Source organism: Monodelphis domestica, chromosome 7, assembly GCF_027887165.1.
Source record: "Monodelphis domestica isolate mMonDom1 chromosome 7, mMonDom1.pri, whole genome shotgun sequence".
Lineage (NCBI taxonomy): Eukaryota > Metazoa > Chordata > Mammalia > Didelphimorphia > Didelphidae > Monodelphis > Monodelphis domestica.
Window position 1 is genome coordinate 97,075,912 of NC_077233.1, and position 27,073 is coordinate 97,102,984.

Sequence of the window (27,073 nt, forward strand, 5' to 3'; positions counted from 1 at the left end):
CCTTTAATTGAACTGTAAAACCAAAGAAGATACCTGAAACCAAAAATGATACATGAAATTAAACTCAGTCCTGAGAGGACACGCTATTAGAGCTAAATTTGCTCTGCTGATTATCTCCAATTTATCTTGTTTGTAGTTATTTTCATACTGTCTCCTCCTATAGAGTATGAACTTCTTGAGAACAGAGACTCTTTTGCCTCTCTTTGTATCCCAAGACCTTAGCACAGTGCCTGTGTGCTTAATAAATGCTTGTTGACTGCCCGAATAACTTTACTTGTTATGTGAGTAGTCTGGGGAAAATTGGCTATATTGACCCAAAGAGCAGGGGAAAGACAGTGAGAGAGAAGGGGACGGGGGTAATAAATAATTAATAATAGTAATTTGTATTCCACTTTAAAATATACCGAAGGCTGTATTTGACCAGATAAGGAGGACTATCATGGAAGGAGAGAGAAGAATAGCAGATGGACAGCCTGAAGGCTGTGCTGGTTTCTGGGAAATGTTAAGAAAAACCAGAAAAAGGCCAATGTTGATTAGGGTGGATCATCTTTGCAGGTTTTACAACACATGGTTAAGAATCACCCAGGAGGAAAAGGCATGGATGTGTTGACATCTTGTACTGATACAAGGAAGACTGGCATGGATGAGATCCCAGATTCATCCAAGTAGCTACAGGATACAGAGGATAAAGTGTTGGACTGGAGTCAGGGAGGTTTGCGTTCAAATCTTCCCCGAGACATTTACTTCCAGGGTGACCTAGACAAGTCACAGCCCCTGTTTTCTGTAGTTTTTTTCCAACTGTAAAATCAAGAAAATCATAGCACCTACCTTACAGGGTGGTTGTGAAAATTTGTGAAAATGTCATGATCATTAAAAGAGCCTAGACATGGTATTTTTGTTTTATTTATTTAATTTTTTTCTATCAATTATATGTAATAACAAATTTCCATATAAGTTTCCCAAAGTTGCATGACAGAACTTGTCTCTCACTCTCCTTCCTTTCCCCCTCCCAGAGCTAACAAGCAATTCAATCTGAGTTATACATTTATTCTCATGTTGTTCGTTTTTGTAAATGAATAATCATATAAAACCAAAATCCCAAAATATATGCCCAAAGAAAGCAAGTGAAAAATCACATGTTTTCATCTACATTCTGGCTCCAATAGTTCTTTCTCTGGAGATGAATAGCATTCTTTGTCAGAAATCCTTCAGAGTTATCCTAGATCATTGTATTGCTGATAGTAGCTAAATCTCACATTTGGTCATTCCCCAATGTTGCTGTTACCATGTATAATGTTTTCCTGGTTCTGCTTATTTCACTCTGCATAAGTTCATGTAGATATTTCCAATTCTTTCTGAAATCATCCTATTCATTATTTCTTATAGCACAATAGTATTTCATCACCATCATATGCCACAATTTGTTCATCCATTCCCCAATTGATGGCCATCCCTTCACTTTCCAATTCTTTGCTACCACAAAAAGAGAAGCTACAAATATTTTTGTACCTGTAGGTTCTTTTCCCTTTTAAAAAAAATTCTCTTTAGGATACAGACCTAGTAGTGGTATTACTGGATCATTGTTTTATATAGCCCTTTGGGCAAAATTCCAAATTGTCCTCCAGAATGGTTGGATCAGTTCACAACTCCACCAGCAATGCATTAGTAGACATATTTTTTAATTATCCAGGAAAACTGCCCAAATATTTTAGAACCAGTAGATAAAATAGAAATGGAAAGAATCCACTGATCATTTCTTGAAAGAAATCTCAAAATGAAAACTCCCAGGAATATCATAGCCAAATTCCAGAGCTCCAAGGCCAAGAATATTACAAACAGGCAGAAAAAATTCAAATATTATGAGCCACAGTCAGGCTCACACAAGATTAAACAGCTTCCACATTAAAGACGAGGAGGGCTTGGAATATGATATTCCAGAAGGCTAAAGAGCTATGGTTATAAGTAAGAATAATCTAGCCAGCAAAACTGAGGATAATCCTTCAGAGGGAGAAAAGATATTTAATGAAATATAGGGTTTTCAAGCATTTCTGATGAAAAGACCAGAGCTGAATAGAAAATTTAGCATTCATATACAAGACTCGAAAGAAGCAAAAAAGGATAAATATGAAAAAAGTAATCATAAGGGACTCAAAATTAAACTTTATATTCTCATACTGGAACTGTATAAGATACATGTAACTCCTAAGGACTTTTTCAATATTAAGGCAGTTAGAAAGAGTCTACACAGACAGAGGGTATGAGAGTGAGTTGATGATGTTGGGATGATCTCTAAAAAAAAGTGGAGTGAGAAAGAGGGATATGTTGGGAGAAAGGAAAAGGAAGAAGTAGGATGGGGGAAATTTTCTCACGTAAAAGACTTATACATGGAAGAATTTCTATAGTGGAGGGGGAAATGGGGAAAGTGACACATGATTATGATAGATTATTATTGTGCTATAAGAAATGATGAAGGAGAGGTTTCAGAAAAAAGACAATGGCAAGACCTGAATGAACTGATGCAAAGTGAACATGGACAGCAATGTGTACTGTAAAAGCAATATTGTAATGATAATCAGCTGCGAAAGACTTGGCTACTGTGTTCAATACAATGATCCAAGAGCGTTCCAAAGGACTCATGATGAAAAATGCTATGCATCTCCAGAGAGAGAGAACCAATGAACTCCAAGTACAAATTGAAGTAGAATTTTCCCACTTTTTTTTTTTGCTTTTTTATTGTAATTCATATAGGAAAACTTTTTACGATTTCATATATATAATTAATATCATTTTGCTTGCTTTCTCAGTGAATGAAGAAGGGTAGGAGAGAGGTAGAGAATTTGGAATTCAATTTAAAGAAAAAGTTTAAAATAAATAATAATTTTTTAAAATATATAAGGCCTTACCATTTCTAAGAGCACACTTCGACTACACTCTGCTCACTCCCTACTTGCCACCTGTTTTTACCTAATAACATACTTCTCTTAAATCACCTCAGTTTCTTCTTATTTAAAGTAAGAATCAGGTGATCTTAAAGGCTACTGCTGTCTCTAATTCCTCTGATCCTGTGGTTCTGGGGTTAAATTACTGAATTAAAAGAATTTCATTAACTGCCCTACATTCAGGAAAAAAGAAAAAAAAAAGTGAGAGAGAGAGAGAGAGAGAGAGACATTATGAGATGGCCTAGTTGTGCCTTACCCAAGCTATGAGTTTGCAGTTCAATCTCTCCTTAGCCACAAAGAAAAAAAAAAGATAATCTATGTGTCCCATAATAAGCCAGCTGTCTTTTTTATCAGCACGCTCAGCCTGTATTTGATTTAAACAAAATGAGTAATTTTTAGTTGTACAAAACCCATCACTTTGTGTAGTCTTTTGGGGATGTATAAATACATACATCTATGTGTGTATATATATAATGTATATACATACATCTGTTTGTGTTTATGTTTCATGTCAAGATTAAAATCCTGTCTTTGAGTCGAAGAAGCTGAGAGTCCAAATTCAGCCATTTAGCTACCCAAAAAAAGGTAAAAGCAATCTCCTGCCTCAAGGATCCCCCATTCCAAAGCTCCCTGGGCAGATCACGGGCATGTATGCCCCATAATTCCGTGAGTACAAAAACTGTATTTCGTATGCCCTCTTTTCCTCCATGGTACCTAGGAAAGTGCTGCACACAGAACAGGCGCCTGATAAAGACTATCTGAGGGAAATGGAAGAGAATCATAGGCACAAGGCCAAAACTGGCAGTGACTTTAGAGGACTAGATGTTAAGATCTGGAAGGAAATTGAGGACACCCACACACAGCATTTCAGAGTTGGATGGGACATCAGAACATAGAATGATATGTTAGAAGAGATCACGTAAGAGCTGGACGAGATCTTAGAAATCACAGAATCCGACACCCTCATTTTGCAGATGAGAGGACTTCGACCCAGAAAGAGAAAGCAACTTAATTAGTCACCCAACCACAAAAGTTGCAAGGGAGAACCCTGCCCCTGTGGGTTCTTTTGTGGCATGTATACACTATGGGGCAGAGGGTGGGAGAAAACAGCCAGAGCCAGCCCTCCAGATGTCCTGGCCTGGCATCCTCTTGATGGGCTCCACCATCTTACAAAGACATGTTGATAGGACCACAGAACCAGAAAGAGAAGGGACTTCAGGGGCCATTCAGTCCAAACCCCTTATTTTATAAATGAGGAAACTGAGACTCAGGAAGGCCAAGTGATTCATTCACCATCACTCAGATTGTAAATGTCAGGAGTAAGATTTGAACCCAGATCTCATGACTATGGATAGAGCCAACTCTTAAAGCAAATTTCTAGTTATGTTTATGTAAATTGTTCTTCATAGCATCTGAGTTCTGTAGCTGGAAGGACCTTATCTAGTCTAGTCTACTCATTTTACAAATAAGTAAACTGAGACCCAAGGAGGTAATGACTTGCCTAAGATCCCATGTACCAAAAGCGTCAGAGTTGTGATTTGAACTCAGCTCCTCTGACTCTAGGACTAGTGTTCAGTATGCATGCTTTCTCCAGGAGATCACTGTTAGGAAGAGGCATTCACCTCCTCCCCTTCTGATACTGGTCTGGGTTCCTAGGGCTATTTGCCAATCATGGTTGCTCTCCTAAGAACAGAAGTAGCCATCTGGGCCCAGGAGCCGGGGCTTGGGTGGGTCAGTTGGCTCTGGACCGCTCTCTCCACTGGTGACAGAGCCAAAACAGAAACAAGGAACTGCGAGAGAGGTGAGCAAGTCGCGCCTTGGAGCCACCTCCTCATTTCAGGAATCCTTCTTGGGCGCTTTGCTCCTCTCCATCCCTGGGGCTGAATGAGATGTTCCTCCGCCATCCCTCCCCATCCAGGCAGCGGACCCAGCGCCTGCCCCATGGTCTGAGCGGAAGACAGCCCGCGGGCGCAGAGCATCCCTGGCCCGCAGAGGGAACGCGAGTGCCCACTGGGCAGCTGTTTCAGGAGCTCGGGGAGCTTAGCTGGCCCGTAGCGTGAGCTCTCCCGCCATCTGGCTTCTTCCTGAAGTAATGCAGGACATCGCCTGCCCCCTCCTCCTGCTAGTGGCAGGGAGAGAAACGTTTGCCCTCACTTTCCCTCTACAAACTTGTGGGTCCAGACCTCATTGCCAAAGACACAGATCCAGCCTGGAGAAGTAGGTCAAATGTTCCCGAGTTGCAGGAGGGAGGCTGGGCACTCGCCTTCCCCGGAGAGCCTTAAAGACCCATGCCAGGGGCGAGATAGCCCTGAGCCCATCCATTTCGGGCAGGGTAGAGGACAGAGATGACCGGGGAGGTCCGTGCCTTGGATTCTCAGAGCCCCCCCCATCCATCTATTACATAACAATCGCGGGGTGGAAGCTGTGGGATCTTCCTTGATCAGGCTCCGGTAGCCCTAGAGTAGAATTCTTGAGACCTCCAAGCCTCCAAACCAGTTTTCCTTTTCTTTTTTTGGCGGGGGGGGGGGGGGGGGGGGAGCAAGAGACAAACTATGGGACAGGTTGGGGCCAAGGATGTTACTGGGTGGATTCTGGGAGGCTCAAGAAGAAGCATTTAAATGCAGGAAATAAGGGAAATGGTGGCCAAAAAAGCTGGCATCGATAGCCCCCTTTAGAGTTTATAGTTCTATTCCCACATTATCTTACTTGATTCCTACCACAAGCGCTGTGATATAGGCACCATTTTACCATTTATGAAGTCAAACGACTAAGAAACCCGGGTTGAACCCCAATCTCCTAACAAGCCCAGATCTTTTTCTAGGACACCATAAGGGAGGCCAATATGAATGGCGTCAGGATTGGGGGCGCTGTGGTATGAAGCCAGCGATAGGGAGACAAATTAGGGGCTGTCATCGCCCTTCCCTTCCCTGACTGTTCAGGGAGACCTCTTTGGAGGAGGAGGAGAAGGCAGGCTGGGTTTTCAAGGAGGAGAAGGAGGGGGTTCTGGCTGGAGGAGAAGAGGGAGGAGGACTCTTCTTGGAATGAAGACCTTGTCTTCATCCAGAGCCATGGGATGAAGGAACGGGGAGAGTCATTCGGCCCCCCCAACCCTCGGCTCTCTCTGCCTTTCCCTCCCTAGAATAAATTTCCTGCGACACACATGTGTTCCCTCTCTCCCTCCCTCCATTCCAGCCGCAGGACACCATCTTCTCCCTTCCTCACAATGGGCTGCCAAGCCAGGCCTCCTCTCCACCCCAAAACAGCTAGGCCCAGTCATCAGCCCAAGGGGCAGACGGAAAAGATGGCCCAGATTCTGCTACAGAAGCATAGTTCCTAACCAAAAGAGGCCCCCAGAGAGGGAAGCAGGTCCCTGGGCAAGTCATTTCCCCCTTCCTGGGGCTCAATTTCTTCTTCTGAAAAAGAGAATAAGATCTCTTCTAACTCAAAAGTACATTTAAAAAAATCAGACTCCTGATTCCATTAGTGTAAGGAAGCAGTTCTCACAGGGTGATCTGGGGGCCCCTAGGAAGGCCCCAGGATTCTTTCAGGGAGTCCTGGAAGTCAAAACTATTTTCATAATAATACTAAGTAAGATGTTTTCATTTTTAATGCCATAAATAGCCATTGGTATAACCCACATAAAGAAAAACTCTTTGGGTGAGGATCCTTAATAATTTTTTAAAGAATCTATAGGGGTGAGATAGCTAGGTGATTCAATGGATAGAGAGCCAGGCCTGGAGAGGGGAGGTCCTGGGTTCAAATCTTACTGTATGACATCGGGCAAGTGATTTAATCCCCATTGCCGAACCCTTATTGCTCTTCTGCCTTGAAGCCAACACTCAGTATTGATTCTAAGATAGAACATAAAGGTTAAAAAAATATGCAGGGAGAGAAAAAAAATTTTAATTAAAAAAAGGAAAATAAAAAGTCTCAAGACAAAAACTTTGCTAACCTCTAATATAAGGCAAGGAAATTTTCTCTATCAATGTAGATGGTCGTCCTTAGGGAATTTTCAGCAACACTGGAAAAATTAAATGACATGTCCAGGGTCACACGGTCAGCATGAATCAGAAGTGAGACAAACCACTTTGCCTCAACTGCTCTTCTAGGATTAAGAAGGACTATTCATTCTAAGCTCTCATGTTTCAAGTTCCCTCCCAGCTTTCACAGTAGATGATCTATGAGTCTCTTGCCTTTTGAGTAAGTGGGGTGCATGATTCAATCCCTTTTCTCCTCCACAGCAGCAGGCGTGAGTTTTAGAAATAAGAAAATTGTTATTGGTCAGTCTTTTTTCAGTCATATCCAGCTCTTTGTGATCCCTTTTGGGGTTTTCTTGGTAAAGGTATTGGAGTGGTTTGCCATTGCCTTCTCTGGCTCATTTTACAGATGAGGAAACTGAGGCAAATAGGGTTAAGTGACTAGCCCGGGGTCACCCAGTTAATAAATGTCTGAGGCCAGTTTTGAACAAACGAAGATGAGAGTTCCGACTCCAGGCCCAGTACTCTGCACTATGGCACCACCTAGCAGCCCGATGAGGAAATTACTGTTCACTTAATATTGATATAAAATATACATTTTGTTTGGAGCTGATATTTCTTCTCCATAAAGTCCTCAAGGATCTAAGGTGGCTTCAAGAAAGGTATCAGAAGTGTGGGTGCTGGGGAAGCAGTAGTTAGAGTTCCCTAAGATTAATACTAAGAACTTTAAAAAAATAATTTTAAATTAAATTAAAATTTTCCCCAATTACATGTAAAAACAATTTCTAACATTTTTCAAATAATTTTTTGAGTTTCAAATTCCCTTTCTCCATCCCCACTCCCATTCCCCCCCCAAAAGATGATAAGCAATCTCATATAGATTTTACAAGTAACACTAAGATCTTTGATGAAATACTGTTAATAACATTTTCATATATATACCAGGTCACATCTACTTAGTCATTTATATTTACCCCAGCTTTCTCATCTATCATTAGGAAGGCAGGGTGTCTCAAGGGCAAGACCCTGGATGGAGAGTCAGAGAAACTGAATTCAAATCCTGAATCTGTCATGGGACCTTGGCCAAGTCATTTGACCTCCATGGGCCTCACTTTCTTCATCTATAAAATAATGGGGTTGGGCTAGATTATCTTTAAAATCTCTAAAATCTAGATCCTATTAGCTTCACTAGTTTTCTGAGGAAGAGAAATACAGAGAAAAAAAGATGACAACTGGAAAAACTGAGTCCCAAAAAGTTGTCAGTTTTTGAAGGTCCCATAGTGACATCCAGGACCTAAAACCAAGGTTTCCCCGTGCAGTACTTGGTACTTTTTCAGTCCTAGATTTAAACACACACACACACACACACACACACACTCACTCACTCACAGAGTACCATCTTATGAAGATATTGGTTGGACCAGATTATCTTGAAAGTTTCTTCTAGCTCTAAAAATTTGTTGTTCAGATTAAATATTTAGAATGATTCAAATTTAGAATAATTAGATTTTAAATAGTTAGAATTAGATGGCCCTTTAGAGGTCATCGAATCTGAGAAAAGAAATAACTTGACCACTTCATTCAATAATGAGTCAAAGCCAGGGTTCAAAGCCAAAACTCTGGCTTCAAATCACCCAAAGAGCATCTTCAGCTTAGATAGTCTAAGGCCCCTTCTAGCTCGAACCCCAGATGTTCTGCATTCTGAGTTTCCTTCTATTTCTGACATTCTATCATCTCTATTCTAAGATCCCTTCTGGCCCTGACCTACGTCCTGTGTTCTGAGGCCCCCCTGAGAGCTCTGAGTGGTTAGGAAGAGAGAAGGGTGGTCCCAGGAACAGCCCAATTCCCTTTGCCCAACCTTCCCCAAACAAGGCTGCCAATGCCCATTCCTAAAAATACATGCCATGTGGGTGCCTGGGCACGCATCTGTGTAAATACTCCTGGCTTGTTAAGAATGACCCCTTTTAAATTCCTCATTTGTCTCTGGGGGTTGGAGAGGAGGAGAACAGTCTGGAGGAAGCAGCTTTAAAGGAAAATAATGAATAACACCTATGTCAATGGAGAGGAGTGGGTGGAGTCATAAACTGTCCGAGCTGGAATGAGCCTTGGAACATGGAATGTCGAATCTGGAAGAGATCTTAGAGATCTGGTCTGATCCTCTTATTTTAGAGCTAAAAAAGTGAAAACAGAGAGTAGAAGTGACTTGATTTGCCAAGATTACATAGCTAGAAATCAAATGTGCTAAAGGATTGGAACTGCTATTGGCTCCAGGGAAAGGCTAAAGAAAGCCCCCAAATGCCAGCAAGTGTGGAAGTGGGGCCCTGAGATTGGTGGACAGAGGTGGATGGAGCTCACCAAGTCCTTTTCCTTGAAACCCTAGGAGAGGTGCCATCTTGTTCATCATATCACAGTACTCCATTCCTATTTGGGTTGGTCCCCTATGACTTGAATGCTCTCATTCCTTGCCTCCTCCTCCTGATTCCTTCCAGATTCAGCCAAATTTCACCCTCTGCCAGGGGTCTTTCTCCATCTCCATTCCAACCCTCCATGACTTCCTTCTGAGATTTGTACTGCATATATCTTGTATGTACAGAATTGTTTGTGAATTGCCTTCCCCATGAGCTCTTTGAAGGTAAGGATCCCCCCCTTTTTTTGCATTTCTTTGTATTCCTTGATTTTCAGCACAATACCTGGCACACACTGAGTGATTAATAATTGCTTGTGTCCAAAAATGGAGGACATAAAAATGTTTAAAATTATTTTTACATATGATTAGAAAAAATAAAATATTTTTAAGAGTAGGGCAAGCTACTATTGAAAACCAAAAGAAGGAGCTGTCCCAAGGGTGGGGTAGAAGGGTATGAATCAGAAGGAAAGGAAGGAAGGAAGGAAGGAAGGAAGGAAGGATGGAAGGAAGGAAGGAAGGAAGGAAGGAAGGAAGGAAGGAAGGAAGGAAGAGAGAAAGAAAGAAAGAGAGAGAGAGAGAGAGAGAGAGAGAGAGAGAGAGAGAGAGAGAGAGAGAGAGAGAGAGAGAGAGGGAGGAAGGGAGGAAGGGAGGAAGGGAGGAAGGAAGGAAGGAAGGAAGGAAGGAAGGAAGGAAGGAAGGAAGGAAGGAAGGAAGGAAGGAAGGAAGGAAGGAAGGAAGAAGCAATGGCCAAAGGGGCTTGAACCTGTGGCTGGGGTTCAAGTCACAACCTCCATTGTCTAACCCTTACTACTCTTCTGCCTTAGAATCAATACTGATTCTAAGACAGAAGGTAAGGGCTTAAAATAAATAAATAAAAGGCTTTCAACAACCTAAACCTTTAAGGCAACGTCAACACTCTCTCCCCTTGGAAATAGGGCTGGTGTTTGTGGGGCACCTGTTGCATGGTTAAAGGTCAGTCAGTGACTGGTTTAGGGCTTGCTCTGTGACCTCTGATGAGACCTGTGAAACCCACCTCACAGTTGTCCCTGAGATAAGTGAGATTATGTATGTAAGGTGCTATGTAAACCTCAGTGATTATGGCCAGTAAAGCCTCAGACTGTGGCCAAGAATAAGGCTCTGAGGGTCAGTGGGCAGGGGCAGACTCTGGCCAAGATGGACACCCCTTTCCCAGGAGAGAACCAGAGAAAAGGGATCTCGATGCCAGTCAGAGTGTTAAAGTTTAGACAATGGAAATGATTTCCCCACAGGCAGAGCATGAATCATAGAAAGTTAAACCATAGATTGTCAGTGTTTGAAGGAATCTTAAGACTTAAGACATGGAATATAAGAACTGGGAGTGGCCTCCAAACTCGGCACACAGAATAACCCTCAAGCTGGAAGGACCTTTCAACATAAGAATACAGAGCATTATCCGGGAAGGAATTTTAAAGCTCATCTAATCCAACATCCTCATTTTACAAAAGTGGAAACTGAGGCAACAAATATGGAAATGACTTTTTTCTTTAGGAAAGTCATTTCCTTTTTCCTGTGTCTCAGTTTATATTTCTGCCAAGTGAGGAAGTTAGTTTGTGGCAGACCAAGAATCAAACCCAGATTTTCCAAGTCACTGTTCAGAGCATTCCCTGGAGGCGAGCTAAACTGCCTATCGCCAAGAGGCAAGCCTGGATGCAGTGACCTCTGGGAGTCCCCCTGGCAGGGACTAAGCAGCGGCCTCACTTTTCTCAGTAGCCAGAAGACATTATGGTATGTCTTGTTCCCCACTCTGAGCGTAAAGCAGAAGTAAATCAAATATCCATTTCCCCCCACTCAGAAGCAAGAAGGCTTCTGGCTCTTGATAAATAATAAATATTGGTAATAATAGCAGGAGACTGAGGAGTGACCCAGGCTAGCATGGCCAGCAGATCTATCCATCTTCAGAAGCATAAGATGTCCAATTAGATCTTCCCAGAAGGAAGTGTGGAAGTGGAATTCTCTTTTACCCCCAGCAATCACTTCCAAGTCTCAGGGCTCTGATCTGGGGATCTTCTCCACCCCACCCCCACCCCAATCTATTCCTCCAGAGGAAATGGTCTTTCATTTTCGGTTTTGGACTACTGCCCCCACGGAACCTCCTCCCTCCCCTACCAGCCTATACCCCCTGTTTGCTGCTACCATCTTCTCAGAGCCCAGCTCTCTGAGTCCTTAACTTAGGGTGATCGATGGCTTGAGCTACAAGGATCCCTCTCTCTACCCATGGGACCCACTACATTCATTCACAGGAGCCTTTCAGAGACAATGAATCATCTCTTTTCTTGGGCAAGGGAGTCCAATCCCAGCTCTGATGCTAGCTGTCTAATTTGGGACAAGTTACTTAGCCTCAGTGTCCTCATTTGCAAAATTATATGCTATATATATATGTACACACATATATATGCATATATATTGGATACTACAAACTTCAATGCACTCTCTACATATATGCTAGCTATTATTATTGTCATCATTACTATGGCTAAATTCTAAAGCAGAAGTGGAAGTGGCAGGGCAGCAGCTTGAATACAATGGAGAGAAGGAAAGAAGGAAGAGAGGCAGAGACAAAGAGAGAGGAGGGGGAGGGAGGGAAAAGAGAGAAACAGAGACAAAGACAAAGAGAGAGAGACAGAAAGAAGAGAGAGAGAAAGAGAGAAAGAGATGGAGAGAAAGAATCGAGAGGAGAGAGAGAAGAGAGAAGAAAGAGGGAGAGAAAGAAGAAAAAGAAGAAAGGGAGAGAGAGGGGTGAGAGAGAGGGAGGGAAGGAAAAGAGAGAAACAGAGAGAGAGACAAAGACAAAGAGACAGAGAAAGACAGAGAAAGAAGAGAGAGGAGAAAGAGATGAAGAGACAGAAGAAAGAGAGAGGAGAAAGAGGGAGAGAAAGAAGAGAGAAGAAAGAGGGAGAGAGAGAGGGAGGGAGGGAAAGGGAGGCAAGGAGGGAAAAAGACAGAGAAACAGGAGAGAGACAAAGACAGGGAGAGAGAAGAGAGAAGTAAGAGAGGGAAACAATAGAGAAAGAGGGAGAGAGAGAGAGAGAGAGAGAGACAGAGAGACAGAGAGACAGAGAGACAGAGAGACAGAGAGACAGAGAGACAGAGACAGATAGAGAGAGAGAACCAAGCACTATGCTAAGTACATTACAATTATTTTCTCATTTAATCTTCAGGACAACCCTGGGAGGCAGATGCTATGATTATCTCCATTTTACAAAGTGACTTGCTCAGGGTAACACAGATAGAGAACGAATGAGGGTATGTTTGAATAGAGATCTTCCTGATCCCAAGTCCATTCCCTGTACCATCTAACTGCCTGCGAGGGGGCAGAGAGAAAACGTGGGGCCTGCAGGACCTCATTCTTGCCCTTGCCTTCATGGTGGCCTGCCCCAGGAAAAGGAGGTGCTAAGCTTGTGGTCAGAGAACTAGAGTTCTAATACAAGGCAGCTCCCTGGTTCTACCCCTGAGTCCCGGCAAGCCGGAGGCCTCAGTTTCCTCCTGGGTAAATGGAGGCTCAGAGGGTTCTAGAGGATGGGTGGGAGTCAGACAGTGGTTTTGATTTTTATGCTCAGTCCTCTGTGATGGGAGGCATTGGGAGGGGGAAGAGCTGAGATGGGAGGGGGGGGGGCACCACCCTAATCTGTAGTAACAAACTATAAATCCTATCTGGAAGCCCTGGGGGAATTCCTAGATGGACCAGTGCAGAGAGAATGCCAAATCCCAGTCCGTGTGTCTGTCTGTCTGTGTGTCTGCCTGTCTGTCTGCTGTTCCCCATTAACCTCTACTGGGCCAGATGAAAGTCACAGAATCGGGACTGTGGAAGAAAATGAGTCTGTTATGCGCTCCGGGCTTCACAAATATTTCCTCATTTGATTCCCTTACAAGGCAGGGACTATTATTATCCCATTTTACAGTGGAGGAAACTGAGGAGGAGTGACTGGCCCCAGGCTCCTACAGCCAGTGAGAGAGGCTAGCTGGGAACTGAAGCCTTCCGCCTTCTACCCACCTGGTGAGCATTAAGAGATAGAAGAGGCCGGTGCTGGCTGCGGAGGCATGTCAGAGGGCTAAAGGAGGGGAAAGGGTTGGAGGGAGAGATGGGTATCAGATAGGTCAGGCCCCATCACCCTGTCTTTGAGCGAGAACGAACCTCTTCGGGGGTAGCAAAGTAGCTCGGAAGATTGAAAGCCTGGTCTAGAGAGGGGTTCCAATGTAGCTGTGTGACCCTGGGCAAGTCACTTAACCCCCACTGCCTAGCCTTTACCGCTCTTCTGCCTTAAAACCACACACAGTATTGATTCTAGGACGGAAGGGTAGGGTTTTTAAAAAAAGAAAGAAAGATAGACAGACAGACAACACAGGCTCCTCTCAAGGTCCCCCCACTGGGGCCCAGCCCGTCCCCCCACCGTCCCCTCCCCCAGCTCCTCTCCTGTCCTCTCGCCACCTCCGTGCCCCCTGCTCCATCCCGGCCCTCCGTGGCTGCCACACACAGACATGTCTGTCCTCCTGCTGCCCGCAGGGCCAAAAACAACCCCCTGCTCGGAGGCGGCTTTGCTGACGGGGAGCAGATTCGACAGGCCTGTGGTTCTCGGGGGCAGAGGGGCAGTGGGGAAGGGGGCGGGAAGCTGGGTGGGGAGGCAGGTTCTTGGAAGTCAGAACTATAATCAGCTCACCCTCCCTCTGATCTTGTGCCTGCGCCTGACAGGCCCGCGGTGTCCTAGGGCGGCTGTGGCTTACGGCCCTATATTTGGGAGCCCCGAGTCAGCATCCGGGAGGGGGGCCTCCTCACAGAAGGGAGCTGCGAGCCAGGGGCACCCCCTAAACACACTCAGTACCCCTGGGGGCTGGGGGGCGGGGCCCCGGCTCTGAGGAATCCTGATGGGGGTGGGGTGGGAGAGTGCGGCCCCTGGCCTCGGGGAGCATCCTCTGCGCTTAGGGAATCTCCCTCCCCCTCGGTGTGAAGGGGGCGCCCAAGATGCTTATAGAAAAACAAAGGCGGATGTTGAAAAGGTGGCCTAGCGGGGCCGGGCAGAATCAGGGCATGCCCCCCTCTGGGGGCTATCTTAGAGAGGCCAGAGCATCGGAGACTCAGATCAATGGGTCAATACTTCCCCCATGAAGAGTTTGGATGGAATATCTGACAGGAAATAGCAAATGGATTCAAAGCAGCTCCCCTCTGTGGCCTCAGACAACTTGTTTTCTCTGTCAGGCTCCGGCTTTCCTCCCTATAAAAGGTGACTCGATGATGCCCAAGGTCTTTTCCAGCTCGGAAGCTTAGAATCCAAAGGGGGCGGCGTGGGAGAGCCGAGAGTGGGTGCCTCCCTGCACGCCCTGCCCTGCCTTCTCTTCTGTGCCCCTGAGCAGGGCCTCCTGGCTCCCGGCTCCAAGGCCCGGTCCTGAGGCTCTGTGACCCACAGGTGGCCATTCCTGGCCTCTGGGCCAAACCCAGGAATCTCCAAACAGCAGCTTCTCAAAGAGCAAATATTTATTGTCCTTGGAAAAAAAAAAGTCCCCTTTTAGGCTCGGGATCTGGGAGCTGCCGCTGTGGCTTCTAACCTCAGTGTCCCAAGCCAGCCAGGCCCCAGCACCTTCCAAGTTGGGCCTGCTATTTCGGAGGGTGGAGGAACCTTCAGAGGAAGGACAGGCCCGGGGAATACAGGGGCTGAGGCAGGCTGGAGCCCCAAGGCTCTGTCTATTCACAGCCATCCCATTGTAGGGATTGAAGAGATGGGAGGCCTGAATCACACACCCACAGCCCAGGCTCCCCCACACTTACAAGGCCCTGCTGGTGCAGCCCCTCTCTTCCCCAGCCTGTCCTGAGAAGTAACCATGGGGGTGTTGGGTCCTCCCCTTCTTCCCAGAGTCCTCTCACCCCCGCCTCCTTGGGCCATCAGGGTAGAAGCTTTGTTCTCCCTCCCAAGACCCCTTGGTGGAACCTCGACATTTCAGATCCCCATAAGTAAGCATCTTGCTCGAACAAGTCCTGGCTGTGCGAGGACAAGGGCAGGGCCTTACCTGGGTCCACAGAAGCCGTCTCGTGGGATTCTTGGATCACTGAGGATATGGGTAGACACTCCATTTCAGAGGAGGCACCGTTGACAATGTGTGTGTATGGAGGGGTTCGTAAAAGCCCTTGTACATTGGGTAATAGGTATATTCCAGGGGGCCACTGGGTGGCTCAATGAATAGAAAGCCAGGCCTAGAGATGGTCCTGGGTTCAAATCTGTCCTCAGATGCTACCTAGCAAGGTGATCTTGGGTGAGTCACTTAGCTGCCATTGCATAGCTCTTCTGCCTTGGAAGCAAGAAATAATATTGATTCTAAGGCAGAAAATAAGAGTTTGTTGGGGGGTTTTAAATTTTAAAAAAGAGTAGATAGGAGACACTTCCTAACTGGGTGACCGTGGGGGAGTCACTTAACTCCCATTGCCTAGCTCTTCTGCCTTGGAACCAATGCATAGTATCAATTCTAAGATGGAAGATAAGGGCTTAAAAGCTGATTTTAAGGTGCATTCTATCACGTGGCTCTAACTATGGCTCTGCAGGTAAGTTTATGTGTCCATGTGTGAGTGCCTACATGGGTGGATTTCCCTGTGAAAGAGGGCAGGCTATGGGTGCCTGTGTTCTTTGTCTGCACCCCTGGGAGTGCATCCAGGGTATGGGAATGACCCAGTGTGTGTTTGGCAGGGAGTGTGTTTGCTGGGCGTTTCTGTGTATTCAGGGTGGGTAAGTTCGATATATTTGGGGACTTCTATATTCTCTGTGTGTCTCTATGTGTTCTGTGTTTGTCGAGGGCACGACCATCCTTCCAGCTTCCCAAGTCCATAACTTTGCTTTTCCTTCTCTTTATTCACCCAGCCCTAAAAGGATCTCACCTCATCAATGGAAGCAGCCTCCTACCAGACTCTCTGCCTCAAGTCTCTCCCCATTCATTGCCCCTCCACAAAGCCATCTTAAGACTAGCTGGGACCCTCCATTCTTCTGTCTGATAAGGCACTGGTCCTAGAGCCAAGAAGATCTGAGCTCAAGTCCAGCCTCAGACACTTAATGACTGTGGGACCTTGGAGAAATCATTTAACCTTTGTGTGCCTCAACTATAACATGGGGGGAATGATAGCACCCGCTCATAGGAGAAATAAGGATCAACATGCTTAGCACGAAATAGGTGCTTAATCCCCATTCTCTTCCCTTTAGACATGCCACTTGCCTGGAATGCTCTGACTCTTTACCTCATGGTGGTCTTGGTGGTTTCCTTTAAGATCTAGCTTGAGCACTGACTTCTTTTTATAAGAGCTCTTTCTTTCCTCTTAGGAGGGGAGCTTCTTGAGGGCAGGGACTGTGTTTCTTGTCCTAGTGTGCCCAGTGTTTGACACCCTACCTGGCACCCAGCAGGCACCCACGAAATGCTCAACGATTGATTTTATGTTATGAGTTTCTGATTCAGAGTTGTTTAGGAAGGATGAGCTCCAGGAGATGAATATTCACTCGTCCATCCAGGTCAAAGAAGCTTCCCACCAGCAGTTTGGGGACAGACCCTAGAAGGGACAGAAAGCTGGGAGCTGGACACTGGCCCCTGCTAAAGGCCTGGAAGGATTGCTCTCAGCTCACCCTCCATGCTATAGGAAAGAGGTACCCAGGACTCACCAAGAAGGGTCTGGATGGTGAGAGCCTGGGAAGGGAAAGAGAAGACATCTTGGACACTGCCTCCAGGCAGGAGAGGTTACTAGGTGAGAATTCTAAGTGGATTACCAGTTGCTGGACAAATCACACACACACACACACACACCCCATTTCAGGGCATAATCCTTCCCCCCACCCCCTTGGGAGCAGGAGAGATGATTTCACAGCTACCTAGCAACCATTCTTCTTGGGAACTGGGAAAGGGACAAATTGCTTAGCAACCATCTTCCCCAGCCAGCAAAATCTGATTCCCCCCACCCCCAGGAAATACTCAATAAATTCCAGTGGCTCCCTATTCTCTCCTGCTGTTTGACTTTTACCAGCCCAACTTTACTCTCCTTGTCACACTCTCTGGGACAGCCAGACTGTCCTCTCTGTTCTATTTCCCCAGACACAGAAGCCTTCACTTACAGTCTCTGTGGCTTGGTATTGGCTTTCCCCAATGTCCAGAGAATCTCCCTCTTTCTTCAAGATAGAGCGTCTACAGGAAGCTTTTTCCCACCCCTCCACTAGTTACCTCCCTCCCCAACTACCTTGTATTTATCTAGTTTTAATTCTAGATATGGATAGTGTAGGAGTAAAAATGAATAAATAGTCCTAGTATTTAAACATATATAGGATTTTTAATAATAAATCAAAAGAGAGAGAGAAAAGAAAAAAGTTCTTTCAGTCAAGTGAGCAGAGCAAAAAGAGCCAGAGACTCACACCTGGGGCACTTTACCAAAAGCAAAAACTCCAAAAAAAGAGCCTCACAGTGTGGGGTTCAGCCAAATTTATCTCCCAAACCTCCGAAAAATGGAAATGTAGCTCAGGTGTGGCAAATTTTCCACCTGCACATCCAGGGGGTTCCAAAAGTCTGAATGGAAAATTGCATTTACGACTTTGGGGACATCATGAGTATATATTTATACAAACATCAATTTTATATATATGTATACATACGTGCACAGACATATATATGCATATAAATATACATACATATATATATATACAAAGCATTTCAAAAGTATGAATATACACACACAAAGAGACATGCTATTTTTCAATCATTTCAGTCCCATCCAACTCTTTGGAATCCCATTTAGGGTTTTCTTAGAAAAGATACTGGAGCCCTTTGGCATTTTCTTCTCCAGTTCATTTAATGATGGGGAAACTGAGGCAAACAGGATGAAGTGGCTTTCCCAGGGTCACACAGTTGAGACAGGATTTGACTTCCTGACTCTAGGTCTGGTGGCTCTCTCCAAGGTGTCACCTAACCACCACAATAATATACACAAACATTTGTGTTTATATTTATACATGTGTGTATATATATTTATATACATGTGTATATTTATATGTGTGTACATATATATAGAACATTGTACACAGAGACTGATACACTGTGGTACAACTGAATATAATGGACTTCTCCATGAGTGGCAATGCAGTGATCATGAACAACCCGGAGGGACCTACAAGAAAAACCACTATCCACATTCAGAAGAAAAACTGTGGGAGCAGAAACACAGAAGAAAAACAACTACTTGAATACATGGGTTGAGGGGGATATGATTGGGGATGTAGACTTTAAATGATCATCCTAGTGTAAACACCAACAACATGAAAATAGGTTCTGATCAAGGACACAAGAAATACCCAATGAAATTGCACGTCAGCTGCAGGAAGGGTGGGTGAAGGGGGGGGAGGGAAATAATGTGATTATTGTAACCAAGGAATAATGCTCTAAATTGACTAAATAAAATTTAAAAATTAAAAAAAAATTTTTAAAGAATTGTTCATTGCATTGCTGCTAGTAGAGAAGTTCAATTGTGCCACAGTGTATCAGTCTCTGGGCACAATGTTCTCCTGGTTCTGCTCCTCTCACTCTGCATCACTTCCTGGAGGTCGTTCCAGTTCACATGGAATTCCTATAGTTTATTATTCCTTTGAGCACAATAGTATTCTATCACCATCCGATACCACCATTTGTTCAGCCATTCCCCAATTGATGGGCATCCCATCATTTTCCAATTTTTTTGCCAGCACAAAGAGCTCAGCTATGAATATTCTTGTACACATCTTTTTCCTTATCTCTTTGGGGTACAAACCCAGCAGTGCTATGGCTGGATCAAAGGATAGACATTCTTTTATCGTCCTTTGGGCATAATTCCAAATTGCCCTCCAGAATGGTTGGATCAGTTCACAACTCCACCAGCAATGCATTAATGTCCCTATTTTGCCACATCCCCTCCCCAGCATTCATTACTTTCTTCTGCTGTCATGTTAGCCAATCTGCTAGGTGTGAGGTGGCAGAGGGACAATTTTTGAAATGATAGAAACAAAAAAACTTCCTAACAATAAATTACTCAAATTAGAAGAAGTGGTGTTCCCCACCCCCTTGCTTACAATAGACCACTGAATGGTCTCTTATTGGGGATAATGTAAAACTTGTTTGAGGTGGATTGAACTTAGTAGCCTCTTGGGCCCCCTCCAGATCTAAGATTCTGTTTTTAATTCTACATGGCTATCAGTGGGGAATTATACATTTGGGGAATATTCTTGAGAGTGTCTTTGGCTGTTTCATAGAGTGTATGTGAGTATACACACGGGGATACATTTGTTGGGGATGTCGTATATGACTCTCTGGGACCCTGTCTGAGGACACACATAAAGTGTGGCACCCAGCAGTCAGTGTGTCTAGAAGTATGTCATATATGTCTTCCTGTGAGTGAATTGTGTCCTTGTGTAGATAGACACGACTTCTATGGAAAAGGTTAATTCATTTCTAAAATGTGTTGGTTTAGGGATGGGGGCTGGGGGCTCAGAGATCACTCAAATGAGTTTACTTGCTTGAATAGTTCTGTTGTTTGACTGAATTGACTGGCTATTTCAGACAGGGTTCAAATGGAGTCTCAGCTTGTTGTGGCTCCTTTGAGGGTGAAAAAGGGATGGGCAAATAATGAAAGAGAAATATGGAGAAGGAAGGGAATGGGGAAGGCTAATGGTAGAGAGAAAGAGACAGAGAGAGGGAGACAGACAGACAGACAGACAGACAGACAGAGACAGAGAAAGACAGAGAGAGGGAAGGAGAGAGACAAAGAGGGGGAGGGAGAGAGAAGGAGAGACAAACAGAGATAGAGAGAGAAAGAGGGAGGGAAAGAGGCAGAGATGGGAGGAGAGAGAGGGAGAGACAGAGAGAGGGAGGGGGAGAGAGAAATAGACAGACAGAGAGAAGAAAATCAGGCAAAGAGACAGAGCTAAGAATAGAAAGAGGTAGAGAAGATAAAAACAGACACAAGGACAGAGACCAGGACATGACTGGGCACAGAGCTGGGGACAGCAAGTCAAAAGCTAGGGGAGGGAAATTCAAACCTTTGTTCCCTCAAATCCTAAAGTTTTTCTTAGAGTAGGGAGAGGCAGGCCCTAGGCACAGGGACACAGAAGCCTTTCCCCTTATGCTCTGTTTTGAGCTAAACCTTTTTAATTTCCTGTAATTTAATTAAGAAAGAAGTTTGTGTTGGTCCCAGCCATCTCTGCTCCCTGGTGGCTTTTGAGCTGGCTGCCTTTAGTCAATGAGGAGTCTGTGAAGGACCAGCCTTCATGCCCATAGAATGACCACACAGATCCCCCCACTGCAACCTCCCAGGACCCAGCCCAAGGACTCCTACCCTGTAGAGACTATTTCCTGGAGCAAGAAGGGTCTCTTTAGGTTCATTTAGGCTATCCCACTGCCTCCAGGCAGAAGCTGAGCCAGACCCAAAAGAGCAGGATTATAAGTTTAGAGCTAGAAATCAACTTTAAGGCCACCTAGTACAACTCCTTCATTTTATGGATGAGGAAACTGAGGCTGACCGAGCTGACTTGAATGGCCCAAAGTCATACAGATAGTAAGTACACAGAGAAACAAGATTGGAACCCCAAGTTGTCTTATCCCAAACTTAACTCCCTTCTGTATTACTCTCCCTACTCAGGGATGAATCCTCAAAGACTGAAAGGAAGGAGGGGAGAAAGGAGAAAAGGAATTGAAGGGCTTAGAGGAATAGAAAGGGGAAGCAGAGAAGAACACATCTGATGACCTTATATCATAGGATTCTCATATATCATGGCATTATTAATTACAATAGCTATCATTTCTCTAGCTCTTTAAGGATTGAAAAGGATGTTAAATCATATCCTGACAGTAGTCTGATAGCAATCCTGTGAGGGACATGTCATTATTATTCCCATTTTACAGATGAGAAAGACTTAAGAGGTCAAGTGATTTACCCATGGTCATATACCCAATACATATGCGAAGCAAGATTTGAACTCAAGACTTTCTGACTCCAAGTTCAGCAACCTATCTACTTTCCCACCTTGGAGGGAACTTTACAGATCCCAGGGTCTAATCCCTTCATTTTACAGAATTAAAAAAAAACACCTTACTTTCTGCCTTAGTAACTAGTCTAAGACAGAAGAACAAGTGTTAAGCAAGTGACTTGCCCAGGGACACACAGCTAGGGAGTTTCTAAGGCCATATTTGATCCCAGGTCCCCCCAATTCCAGGCCTAAAGCTCTACCTACTGTGCAATCTAACTGTCCCCTATTTATAGAATTTCAGAAAAGTGAGGTACTGGAGGATTTCAGTCTAGTTCTCCTAACTTCAAATGAAGGATGAATCTCCAAGACTTCTTGTAATAGTAGCCAAAATAGGAATATTCATTCAATTTAGTTGCTGGAAAGAGTTCCCACACAAACATTTCTCCATAATGACAAATCATGTTTTTTTCATGTATTGGCACACATTATAAAGAACCCTGTGGGATTCAGAGAGATTGTAACTTGTCTTGGGTCACACACATCATAAATGTCAAAGGAGAAGGGAGAAGAATTTATACACAGCCTACTATGTGCCGTTTACTGGGCTAAGTGCTTTGCAAATAATCTCACTGAATACAACAACCCTGGGAAATAGATGCTGTTATTATCCCCATTTTACAGATGAGGAAACTGAGGTAAGCAGAATTAAGTGACTTGCCCATGGTCACACAACTAGTAAGTATCTGAAGTTGGACTGAACTCATAAGGTCCTCCTTTTATTAAGTGTTGCTGTCACCATCGCCAAAATTGTCATACTCATGAGGTTCATGTGCCCACAGATGATGAACTTCTCTGCTCATAATCTTGCTCCAAAGTACTTCTTAAATATCCTAGCTCTTCTGGATCTGCCTAACCCCAGCTGTGCTGGTCTCCACACTGTCCCAGAAGAGGCCAAACTAATTTCGATTTTTCCCTTCTTCTCCCACCCAAATCCTATCTGCCCTTTCAATGCCCATTTCAGAACCCACTTGCCAAAGCTAACTCCTGCTCCACTTGTACTTGTAATCCCACTCCTACCATCATTTATTTCCCCCATTTCTGAAGCTTCAACCTCTCTCATTTTATTAGTGTTTTCTCCTTTGCCTAAAGAATTGTTCTCTGCACCCTGCTACTCTACCCAGCTATATTGTTTTATCCCTCTCTCTCTCTCCTTCCTTTTTACAGTCAAACCTCCATAAAGAGTAGACCATACTTCCTTCCTTCACTTCATCACAAAGATTTTTCTCAAGCCTATAACCAGGTTCCCATCCACACTGATCTGCAGATACTTTTTTCTCTCTAAAACTCATCACTTTCTTCTCCTCCTTCTTGCCCTCTCAGCATCTGACACCATTGATCCACCCTTTCTCCTTCCTTGGTTTCTGTAACACTGGATTTTCTTGGTTACAGTCCTACCTTTCTAATTGGTCCTTCTCTGTCTCTTTTTCTGTGTCCTCATCCCTTTTCTGGTCCTAAAAGGTGTATGTGTTGTCCCCACACCCCACTTGTCTTTCTCTATGTTTGTGATCTGTGCATTCAAGAAGGTCTTCCCATTCCAATGAGACCTTCCCTCTACCTCTCTTGTATATTGAATTCCTCCCTTTCTCTCAAGATCCAATCAATCCATCAATAAGAATTTGACTTCCATTTGTCAGGACCTGAAATAGACACTGGAAATTTAAAAAATAAAATTATTCCTTCCCTCAAGGACTTTACATTGGAGAGTTTACAGGGAAGAGATATGATAAACATAAATGCAGACATGCAAAATCAATACAAGCTAAATTTTTCCAGGTAAGTGCTCTGACCATGGCAAGAATCAAGAAAATCTCCCTCTAGAAAATATCACTCAAGAAGAATATTGAAGAACAAATGAGATCTAAGAGTACATCCTAAGCAGAAAAGAAGTACTGGAATGACATGAATAAGAATCACAAAAAGGCCAATTTGGTTAGACCAAAGAGTGTGGGAAAGGCAGTATTGTACATAATAAGGGCTAGAAAGTTGCTGTCAGGGCACTAAGGGCTCTAAAAATGAAATGGATGTATTTACATTTTTTCTATGAGCAGTAGGGTGCCACTGGCTTTTATTGAATAATGGAATGACATGGAACAAGTCCTTCAGTTAAGGAAAACTACTTTGGTCACTCTGTGAACTGCAGACTGGGGAAAGGAGAACCCTGAAGCAGGCTGTTGGGAGAGCAGTACGGTGGCTTATTGGATTGAGAGCCAAGAGGGGCAAGATCCTGGGTTTAAATGTGGCCTCAGAAACTTCCCAGCTGTGTGACCCTGGGCAAGTCACTTAACCCCCATTGGCTAGCCCTTACCACTCTTCTGCCTTAGAACCAATACATAGTATTGCTTCTAAGACAGAAGGTAAGGGTTAAAAAGAGAAGAAGCTGTTGCAACAGTGATAAAGATATTAATTAGTATGTGGCTTGAATCTAACGAGGATCTTTTGAGTAGAGAAGAGAGAAGAAAAGAGACATGAGAAATATGACAGAGGCAGAAGAAACAAGATTTGAAAACTGATTGGATGTATGCAGTAAAGGGGAATAAATGGAAGATGACACCAAAGTTGCAAACCTGAATGACCTGAGGGATGGTAGTGCTCTAGACACAAATAATAAAGTATGGAAGAGAGATGGATTGTGTGTGTGACTGTGTGTCTGTGTGTCTGTGTGTCTGTGTGTGTAAGGGCATAGAATGATGATAATGAATTCATTTATAGGCATGATACATCCTCTATGTCTATGTGAAACCAGTTTGAAATATCCAATAAGTAGTTAGAGTTTAGGAAGAAGACTCAGGTTGGATACAGATATGGGAGTTATCAGAATAGAGATCATAGGGGGCAGCTTGGTGGCTCAGTGGATGGAGAGCCAGGCCCTGTCCTGGATTCAAATCTGGCCTCAGACACTTCCTAGCTGTGTGACCCTGGGCAAGTCACTTGACCCCCATTGCCTAGCCCTTACCACTCTTCTGCCTTGGAACCAATACACACTATTGATTCTAAGATGGAAGGTAAGGGTTTTTAAGATAATAATAATAATAATTTTTAAATAGAATAGAGATCATATTTAAATCCAGTGATGATGATTAGGTGACCAATAAGAGATTATAGAGAGTAAAGAGATAGTGGCCCAGAACAGAATGCTGGACAGCCACAGTTAAAGAGGGGGAGAAGAGGGTGATCATCAGTGTCAAAAGCTATATCCAGGTCAAAGAAGATGAGAATTAGAAAAGGCCATCAAATTTGGCAATTAAGATCAAATCTCAACTCCAGGAAAATTTCAGATCAGCAAGTATTTGTTAAGCATATACTTTCTATAAGCCAATATGCTCCAAGGTAGGGATATAAATGAGAATAGGGAAATAGGTCCTACCCACCGTTTTTGATAATCTTACAGAGGGATGAGATATGCCTAGGTAAGTGTAAGTTAAAATATGACAAGGACATAGAGAAGGTCTGAGGAGAAAAGGATCACTTCCAACTAGGAGGATTAAAGTATTCCTGGAGGTAGGACTTTAAATTTATTGCCAAATCTGATGATCTTTGCTCATTCTCCTCCTCACTGATCTGGACCATAGCTGTCAACACTGTCAACTTCCCTCTTCTCTATATTCTCCCCAATCTGGATTTTTATGACACTGCTCTCTCTCTTGGTTCTCCTACTTGTCTGACCATTCCCTTGCTGGATCTTCATCTTCATCATGACCTTTAACTTTGAGTTTCCCCCACAACATCCCCAAAGTTCAGCTCTGGGCCATCTTCTGGTTTTTTTTCCCTTTATACTCTTTCATTTGGTGATTTCATGAATGGCGATGATGTCTATAGAGTTATCCTTGTATGATACCCAGCAGGACACTAGGATGACAATACTGATGGTGATGATGAAGCAACAGTAGTCATAGTGAAAACACAGCGTTGCCAATGGTGATAGTAATGACTTGTGGGGATGGTAATGGCAAGGATGATGCTGGTGAAGTGATGGCAGTCATGGCAAAGACAGCATTGTTAATGGTGAGAGCAATGGAAAGAGTGGCGATACTGATTACAGCAATGGTGACGATGATGTCAATAGTGGGGATATTGATGGTTATATTGACAGTGAAAGTGATTGGAATAGTAATGTGATATTGGTGAAGGTGACCATTGTACTTCACCTCATTTTCTGGATCCCTCATTCTCCCTAAAATATAATAGCTGCATGAGATTCGTGTCTCTTGCTTTTGCCCATGGAATTTCCTTTGCTCAAACAAAGCTCTCCTATGAACTGCAACCAAAAGGAATTGGGAGGGAGAGTTAAAAATGGAGTATCTAATTTTCTGTCCCCAGGAATAGCCCCCAGGTGTTCTGTTCTAATATCTAGATGTATATTTATAAGTCCATCCAAGGGGGTGATTAAATCTATCTGAGGACACTCATCTAGCCCCTTTTGGTAATTAAGCAAACGGTTCTATTGACGTTTGTTTGTCAGTCTAAATCCATCCAACCCACAGGCCACAGTTCCTACCCCTTGGGTGTGAAAAGAAAACAGGTCTGCTTTGGGCACCCCAAACCACACCCAGGAACAAAAAACAGACTCACACGTCCACACATATGCTGGCACACAAAGACACACTCATGCAGATGCAGAGGAATTATGGACACATATGACTAAATGGAAATGGGATAATGAGCAAACACACAGCTCATCCCATATATGTAGATATAATGCTGGAATATGTACAGAAGACATACTTAGTCACACCCTCTCTGTGAACAAGTGGATGGAAACATGCACAATGGTCAACATCATGGACCCCAAGTCTAAATTATAGCTCTACCATTGACTGTCTCTATGACTTGGGACAATTGAGTTCATCTCCTTAGGCCTCAATTTCCTCATCTGTAAAATAAAGACACATAAGTCTTGGTTCTAGCATCCTTTTTTCCTAAGGATGGGAGGAAATGGAAGCAATCATGAAGGAATATAAGAAAAAAAGAGGGCAAACACTGACTTATTTCTAGAACAGGGAGGAAATAGAGATGGAGCTTGTTACTACATGACTCATAAATCATTTCACCTTTCAGAGACTATGTTCTCATCTGTAAAATGGATCTAATAATCCTTGTACTGTAGTGTTTGGAAGCAAAACAAACTTTTGAAGAGAGACAGGATAAAAATGAGAAAGATGAACAGAAGAAAATAGTGGAATTGTGTGTTGGCTATGGGAAGGGGAGGGGTGGGGGAAGGAGGGAAAGAATATGATTCTTGTAACCAAGGAATAATGTTCTAAATTGACTAAATAAAAATTTTAAAAATACATCCAAAAAAATAAATAAAAATAAGAAAAAAGAGAATAGGATGGAAAGAAATACATAGTTATGTAAATGGGATGAGTCACTCATGAAATGGAAATGGCAGAATGGATTAGAAACCAGAATTCAACAATATGTTGCTTACAAGTACCTGAAACACATATATACAGTTAAAATAAGGAGATGGACAGAATCTATTCTGCTTCAGCTGAAGTAAAAAAAAAATCAGGGGTAACAATCATGGTCTTGGACAACACAAATGAAAAAACAGACCTAATTAAAAGAGCTGGTAGAAAAACTACATTTTGATAAAAGGTACCATAGATAATGACATAATCTCAAAAAAAATTTTACAGCAAGTTTCTCTGCTAAAGACTTCTTTTCTTAAATATATAGGGATCTGAGTCAAATTTATAAATATAAAAG

The 27,073-nt window shown here is 43.6% G+C and overlaps 1 long non-coding RNA gene across 1 annotated transcript; it reads right to left on the bottom strand.

Moving 5' to 3' along the window:
* Positions 1–16,744: 16,744 nt before the first annotated feature.
* On the bottom strand, positions 16,745–17,149 carry LOC103100177 (uncharacterized). Its single transcript, XR_470522.2, has 2 exons — positions 16,988–17,149; positions 16,745–16,878 (listed from the first exon to the last, which is right to left on the bottom strand). It is a non-coding gene; the product is annotated as an uncharacterized LOC103100177 (long non-coding RNA).
* Between the last annotated feature and the right edge of the window lie 9,924 nt (positions 17,150–27,073).